The sequence below is a fragment of the Mytilus galloprovincialis genome, chromosome 4, assembly GCF_965363235.1.
Source record: "Mytilus galloprovincialis chromosome 4, xbMytGall1.hap1.1, whole genome shotgun sequence".
Taxonomy (NCBI): domain Eukaryota; kingdom Metazoa; phylum Mollusca; class Bivalvia; order Mytilida; family Mytilidae; genus Mytilus; species Mytilus galloprovincialis.
In genome coordinates this window covers 86,268,814-86,277,288 of record NC_134841.1, presented here as the reverse complement: position 1 = coordinate 86,277,288, position 8,475 = coordinate 86,268,814, and positions in this window count along the sequence as shown.

Here is an 8,475-nt window from a genome sequence, read left to right as displayed (position 1 = left end):
ATGGATGCATTAAGATTTATCCAGTGAATGTACAGAATAAATAAAGTACGAAGTTGAAGAGCGTTGAGGACTCAAATTCCAAAAGGTTTTGCCCAACATAGCTAAGGTAATCTATTCCTGGGTTGGATAAATCCATAGTATTTCGAAAAAGTCAAAGCTTTGTGATTTCATCAGATCGGTACAAAGCAATAAAATCAAGTAACATACACACTCCAAAGACACAAAAACAAACTGTCTGTAAGTATTACTGGGACTTTGTTACAAGCCAATAATAACTAATAAAAAAATAAATAATTAAACCTAGATAGATTGGAATTCTGATGTCGTACAAATTGGACATTTTTTTTTTAATTCTTGGACATAACCTACATAATCACGGTGATCGAATTCTTTCGGTTAAACGAAAATCTGCTACAGATGGCAAGAGTGGGTAAGTTTCATAACATTATCATATTATTTCAGATATTTTGACAACTGAAATCAAGAACATGTGGATAAGCCCAAGAGATGATCAAATCAAAATTAAAGAAGAGTTTGCACGGAAAAGGCCATTGAAAGGTGTTCTAAATCAGAATATGACGATTTTAGAATGAAGCATTATTTCATTGAAGATCAGTATTCTCAGGAAGAATGCAAACAGCCTATGATAAGCAATAGTTTTGGATAAAATCACTGACAACGATAGTCAAAGAGATGTACCTTTTTACTTATCATACATCTGACACTACAAGATAGATTTCCTAAACAAAGCAAGCCGTTTTTGTTGTTTTCAGATGGTGGCCGTTGGATTTTAGAATCTAACTTCTAATCAATGATTTATGGCGGAAGTAGTTAAAATTTCTGGCAAATCAGTTTTCGGTTATTCCATTCAAAATTTTTAAACTTTATGAGAGGATTTGGTAATCAAAACTTGATTATGGATAGTACTGCAAAGAGAGGAAATCTTCAAAATCAAACTGTGTTGATCCTAGAAAAGCAAGCTGCGCTTGCATTCCAACATGTCTGCGTTAATTAATTCAATGTGGAATTATAAAGGAATTTGTATCTTTTATTTCCACAATAAACAACGTCACGACAAAAAGCTTGACGAAATGTGATGGCCTGAAACAAAATTATTCTGGTAGAGGTGGTAATTCCATACATGTAAACCTATGGATGTATGAGGACACGCCTAACCGATTAGAAAAAGAAACATATCTCGAAGCCGATATGCAGGTTAATCAATGTCCAAAAGAAAAGATTAGCTCATTGATGACATTAATTTATTTTTAATGTTTGTGTTATGGTTTCGGTAAAATAATGTGTATTATTATACTTCACATAAAAATGCAAGACTTTGATTGGCTAATATGAGGGAGATAATTTACTCTATCCACTTGGTCAGCGGCGACATTTTTCACCCTCTCGTGCAGACAAATAAAACAAAACGGTAATTTAAAGGACAATGGATCGAGTTTACATCAATAAATTAAAGACAATTGTTTAGTTCTACGTTTTGACCTCATTTCTTTTTCGTTGACCTCCAAAATAAACAATGTTGATTGTTCTAATACCCTTAACGTTGTTATTTACATCTATATTCCGTTGCATGCAAACTCAAAGATACTAGGTGAATAATTTTGGTATGCCTGATTGTTTCTCCCAAATCAAGACTCAACAAATGTTATATAAAAACAAAAAAGAGATGGCATGTTTGCCAATAAACAAAATTATCCACCAGACTCGTCATTATGTCTATGTTAATCTAATATGATGTGGAGAAAGAAAACTATATGTATCTTCTTTAAATTCATCAAAAAGTATATTCAAGCAACAATTCTTATTTTCGAAAAATGTATGCTTTAAACACCGGGATCGAACTCGAAATTTATGCGTTCGATGCGAGCACGCTACCAAGAGACTAACTGATAACGGTGTCTTATCTAGAAAACTTCCAAAATAATATAAGGTTTGCCGTGATAGTAGATTAATACACATTTACTTTATAGGTGGCAAAAAAGAAGAGTGATAAAAATGAATATTAATGACATTTATCAAGTTCATTATATATATATATATATATATATATATATATATACATAAAATATTATGACGCTTGTATCTGAGTGGAACGTTACTATTTCACTGAATGTTTACATCCTTCTGCACATTTGGTTTGAAATAGTTCTAGAACTGCCTATAGCCCTTTTTTATGCATTATTTGGAATATTCAAAATTGTTACATTTTTTGTAAAACATCATCAGTCATTTAACGAAAGATAACTCTGATACGATATTGGAATCTAGATTTTACAATGTACTGACCAGCTCTGTCAATTAAAATGATACCTTACAAAATATACCATTTTCATAATAGATTTCCTTAACTTACAGTTTTCAATATTTACCGAAATAGAAATCTTTTTGACTGTCCAAGAGTAAATACGCAATGTTTTAAAAGTGTTACAATTTATTAGAATAAAATTCAAAACAGTGTAGCTGTGGCCATTGATTGACACATTAAAATCATCCATTGACTGGGACAATTTAGGTGAACGTTTGTATGTAACGACCAATGCTCACTATGTACTTTTTAAAGACACTTAAACTATTGGGTCACCAAAGGTTCTCAACACCTAAATAAAGTAATTCGAAAAATTAATCAGAAATAACACGATATTTTGATTTATATCAATTATATAAATCAAAACACAAAGGTTATTCCTGATTAATTTTTTCGAATTATTTTATAATTAAAGGCGTTAAGAAACCTTTGGTGACCCCACAGTTTAAATGTCTATCGTAGGTACGTCGTGAACAGTGGTCGTTACAGACAAACGTTCACGTAAATTGTCCCAGTCAATGGATGATTTTAATGTGTCAATCAATGGCCACAGCTACACTGTTTTGTATTTCATTCTATGTGAACGTGTAACCTTATGCTAAGATTTATGTATCTTTTTATATTGGAGTTAATCATAAATAATACAAAAAAGCAAGAAGATATGTCTACCGGAGAACAGGCACCATCCGCACTATCATTTTCAAACCGAGGTCATGGAGGTCAAATATTTTATTGGTTCGTAACAAAAAGGGCTCGGTTAGATGATGTATAGATTACGGCAAACATAATGAGTCTACTATCAAAGATGCATACCCTGTACCAAACATATCTACATGTATGTGCCTAGATTTTCAGTCATGGACCTTCAGTCTGCTTATTGGCAATTTGTAATGGTCCCAGAAGATCGATATAAAACTGCATTCATTATGAAATATAGTCTTTTGAAATTTCGAGTACCATAAGATGCCCTTCGGACTCTGGAATGCTCCATAAAAAAGATGTTTGTAGTAAATTTTTTTTGGAATGCAATTGAATACCTTTTGATTTGTTTGGATGATATTATAATTAATAGTTTAAATTTAGAAGAAAATTATAATAAATTAGATGAAGTTTTAGGTAATTACAAAATGTGTGTTAAAAACTTAAACCTTCCATGTATGAGTTTATTAGAGATCAAGTCCTTTATTCAGAATATACTGTCAGTACAATAGACATTCGTTCTAATCCAAAATCTGTTGAATCATCAGTAAGTTAATGGCAGATGTCAAATACGGCCAAGGAAGTTCAGCAATTTTTGGGTCTTTGCAACTATAATCGACAATTTTTTCACCAATTATTAATGGTGCATCAGACATTCTCTTTCGATAGCTATCTAGAAATGTTTGCAGATTTCAGTTTTTTTCTCTAGCAGACCGGTTTCAAAATCCTATATGGATCTGCAGGAATTGCTGTTTGTCGGACTATAAATCTGACTTCTCGGTTGTGTCATAAGGACATGTTATCGACTGCAAGTCAAATACTATTGTAACGGTGTAAACCATGATGTGAAAGTGTGTGCTATCTCAGGCATAGATTACCTTAGCTGTATTTGGCAACACTTTTAGGAATTTTGGATCTCAATGCTCTTCAATTTCGTACTTTATTTGGCTTTTTTTTTTTTAACCTTTTTAGATTCGAGCGTCACTGATGAGTCTTTTGTAGACGAAACGCGCGTCTGGCGTGTATATGAAATTTAGTTCTGGTATCTATGATGAGTTTATTTATTGATATGACAAGACATTGATTGGCCAGGAACGTTTAGTCTTAATATTTGATCAGCAACTATACGCCATAGAAAAACAAGTGTATGTACATCGTCATATATCATCGATAGTCACAAATAACTCGCTTTGTTTGTTTAGACACATTAAAATTGTACATTGTGGCAATCGGATAGTATTTCGGTGATGGACGTCTATACGATTGTTGGTCGATTTTTCGTTTCATCCCTCTGGACTAGTAGATCACATGCTGAATATAAAGGAATGTAATCGACCTGAGAGCTTTGAACTGCCATTTGAAGCATTTTTTTGTGCCATGGTTGTCAGATCTTCATCAAATGGTTTGTTAAAAATGACTTTTTCGGTAGTTTTGAGCAGGTTATGGCTTGTTTGTTGTACGTAACCTCTTACTTCTCTTCCATTTAAGAAGTTACAACATTTATTCATCCTTCAATGACTGACATTTAACGCCACATCCATCATATGTTGATGGACTTTACATAGTGGGGTTGTCGTTGTATGTTGCCAATCAGTTTTATCACTAACAACTAAATATTCTAGATTGCTGATGGTTTAGATACTAAAAATTTTCAATTGACCCCTCAGTTGTTTTGAAAGCGTTTGAATAGGACAATTTTGCTATTCGACAGAAACCAATTGACTTCAATTGGGACATGGATTGACATGGCAACAGAAAAGACTTGACTATCATTGAGAACACCAAATAATGTGGTCACAAGACAGAAACCATTTAGATAAGGGTGTAACACATTAACACTGACTTGTTATTTTCGAATACTTTAATTGTGTATAAACATGTGTTTATTTGAATATTGTCAGGTGGTAAACTTATCAGGTATGCACAAACAGTGGTAATTGCAATGACTTTGATTTTCATGTTTACATTTTATACTTTGCAACTGATAAGGGTCGGTTTATATGACCTGGTAATGGTTACCTATGAAATATATTGCTTAGTCCATTGAACATATACCGCGAAAAACTTTCAGCAGACAGGGTGTATGTCATCTTCGTTTAAAGAAAGGAAACGAAATGCTCCTTGAGAATTAAAAGCCGATAGAAAGACTGGGATATGTTGTTCAACTTATCGGTAGAAACTAATCATATGATTAATTTTAACGACAATGCATGGTAAATCAGGGCCTCTGTAACTTCTGGTTCTCCAAAAACAATTTATGGCTGACCAAATCAACTTTAATTCCTGTCCTGCAAAGGCTCCCACGACTACGCAAAATCAAGTATTCCATTGCTGAGAAAAAAAGCAAAAGATTTGGGAAGAAATCACTATGAAAATAAACTCCCTAGGCATTGCATTTAGAACTGCAGTTGAGATACAATTAATGGGAAAACACGGTTTCTAAGGCTAAACAGGATTTCACTGAAGAAGGAAGTGAATCTACAAAAACTGTTCACTTATAAAATAAAACATAGAAAAGTGTGATTCTATTCATTTATGTATTCCCCGATTAAAAAGTCATGTATATGGAAAATTGTTGAAAGTTTTGTGAATGTACTCATAATTCTTGGCAAAGGGTTTCCAGAAAAGAAAATAAAAAAGATGCGTTTATGTTATATTTTCTAATAGCAGAGGTCAGCACTTTTTATGCTGAGAATATTTGTGAACTCTTTACTGATACTGATAGCGAACAAAGAGAGCTTGGGAGATTTTCTGTAAATGACTAAAATGATAATGATGACCTACATGTTGAAAACGTTTCTAAAAGATATAATTTACTTTGACATTGATAACTGGGATATTGATCAAAAGAAACCAGAAGCAATTGTCACAAACTCTAGGAATAGAGTGTGAACTTCGTGATAATGCGTTTCTTTCTGATTATTTCTCCTTATAGACAAATGACAATGACATTGAGAAAATTCATATATGATATAACTTATCTGAACTATGATTTTAAGTGCTTTTCAACTTCAACTTAAAAGTCGTATTAAATTTTGAAAAAAATCATAGTTCAGATACTTCTGTGAATATTTCTTCATATAGGTTTATCCTTTACTCACAGCACTCAAGAGAATCTCTAATTTTTTTTCTAATTTATTTGGTGGGGTTATTCAATGTCTGTCCTTTTTTTGAATGATTTTAGAAATGTTTTAAATGTATTAATAATTTTAATTTCTGTATTATTTCTTAGAAGAGTACCTGTTCAACAGCAACATTTGATTTACCAAAGATAAATGAATGTGAGAAATATAGAAGACTAGTGCATTTCTGGTTTTGGATGAAGAGATGACCACATTCATTATACTAGATTATGATCCAGAATGGAATGCACAAAAGGTATTTATTTTAATGCAAATGTAAATGTAATGTATAATAAGATCATACCAGTCAGGAGCTAGCAATTGAATTGTTATCATTGGTAGCTTCTGTATATTATATTTGTTTTTCGTTCATTGTTTAGTTTGAATTTTTTTTTTTGTGGTTTGAATTTTAGTCTTTTATAGTTTACTATGTTCTATGGGTTTTGACTCGTCGTTAAAGGGTGTATGGTAACCTGAAGTTGTAAACTTCTATGTTAATTCTGTGCTGTAGAGTTGCCTCATTGGCAAACATTCTTATTATAAAAAAAAATCTTTTTACTGAAGATTATGAAAGACCCTCATATTCATATCTGTTTATTTAGCATGGCTAAAATATCACATAACATGCAGGCTGGTGTTTTCATATTTTTGATTTTTTAAGTTTCAAAATCCGCGAAAAAATACATAAAACTTACACTGCTACGTTGACGATAGTCTTGACGTTAAACCTGCTAAATTTGATTGGTCAAAATTTCAAAACTTCCGTGAAATCTCGATTTGAAACATTGAATCAAGAATCGGCATCATTGAAAAAATGAAATTGACGGAAGAGTTAAAGCAGCGGGTGGTTATACAGAATCACTCAAACTCTTTAAACAGTCTGAGAAAAATAGCAAAGTAGGCCGTTAATTGGTATCCAAGTTGCACAAAAGGTTTGAGGACGGAAGAGACAATTTGGAAGACGATGATCGGGAAATTAGGCCCTCCTTCAGAGAATCAGATGCAATAAAAGACGAAGTTCTGAACGTTGTCATGGCGTTGTCAGTTTGTTTTAGATTTATGAGTTTGACTGTCCCTTTGGTATCTTTCGTCCCTCCTTTGCCAATAGTGACAGGATGAAGTTTTGAACGTTATCAACAGTGACCGACGACTAACAGTTTGCAAAGTTGCATGTTTTATGTATGCCAATAGATTTGATGTAGCATTTCTGGATAAATGTGTACAGACAAAAATGTAAGTCTGTCATTTGAATTCCAATGTTGCAGAATTTCACCTATAAATTCCTTACATGAACTATACGGTTATTATTGAATAATTGATTGTTTCTGCAATGGTCTGGTGAATATTTCTTTATATAGGTTTATCCTTTACTCACAGCACTCGAGAGAATCTCTAATTTTTTTTCTAATTTATTTGGTAGGGTTATTCAATGTCTGTTCTTTTTTTTTGAAAGATTTTAGAAATGTTTTAAATGTTTTAATAATTTTATTTTCTGTATTATTTCTTAGAAGAGTACCTGTTCAACAGTAACATTTGATTTACCAAAGATAAATGAATGTGAGAAATAAAGAAGACTAGTGCATTTCTGGTTTTGGATGAAGAGATGACCACATTCATTATACTAGATTATGATCCAGAATGGAATGCATGAAAGGTATTTATTTTAATTCAAATATAAATGTAATGTTTCATAAGATCATACCAGTCAGGAGCTAGCAATTGAATGGTTATCATTGGTAGCTCCTGTATATTATATTTTGTTTTCGTTCATTGTTTAGTTTGAATTTTTTTTTGTGGTTTGAATTTTAGTCTTATATAGTTTACTATGTTCTATGGGTTTTGACTCGTTGTTAAAGGGTGCATGGTAACCTGAAGTTGTTAACTTCTATATTAATTCTGTGCTGTAGAGTTGAAAACATTCTTATTATAAAAAAATCTTATTACTGAATATTATGAAAGACCCTTATATTCATATCTGTTTATTTAGCATGGCTAAAATATCACATAACATGCAGGCTGGTGTTTTCATATTTTTGTTATTTTAAGTTTTAAAATCCACCAAAAAATACATAAAAATTACACTGTTACGTTGACGATAGTCTTGACGTTAAACCTGCTAAATTTGATTGGTCAAAATTTCAAAACTTCCGAGAAATCTCGATTTGAAGCATTGAATCAAGAATCAGCATCACTGAAAAAAGGGAAATTGACGGAAAAGGTGTGGCAGCGGGCGGTTATAAAGTTTTGTGTAGACATTAGAAAAACGCCAACGGAATCACAAAAATTCTTTAAACAGTCTGAGAAAATAGCAAAGAAGGCCGTTCATAGGTA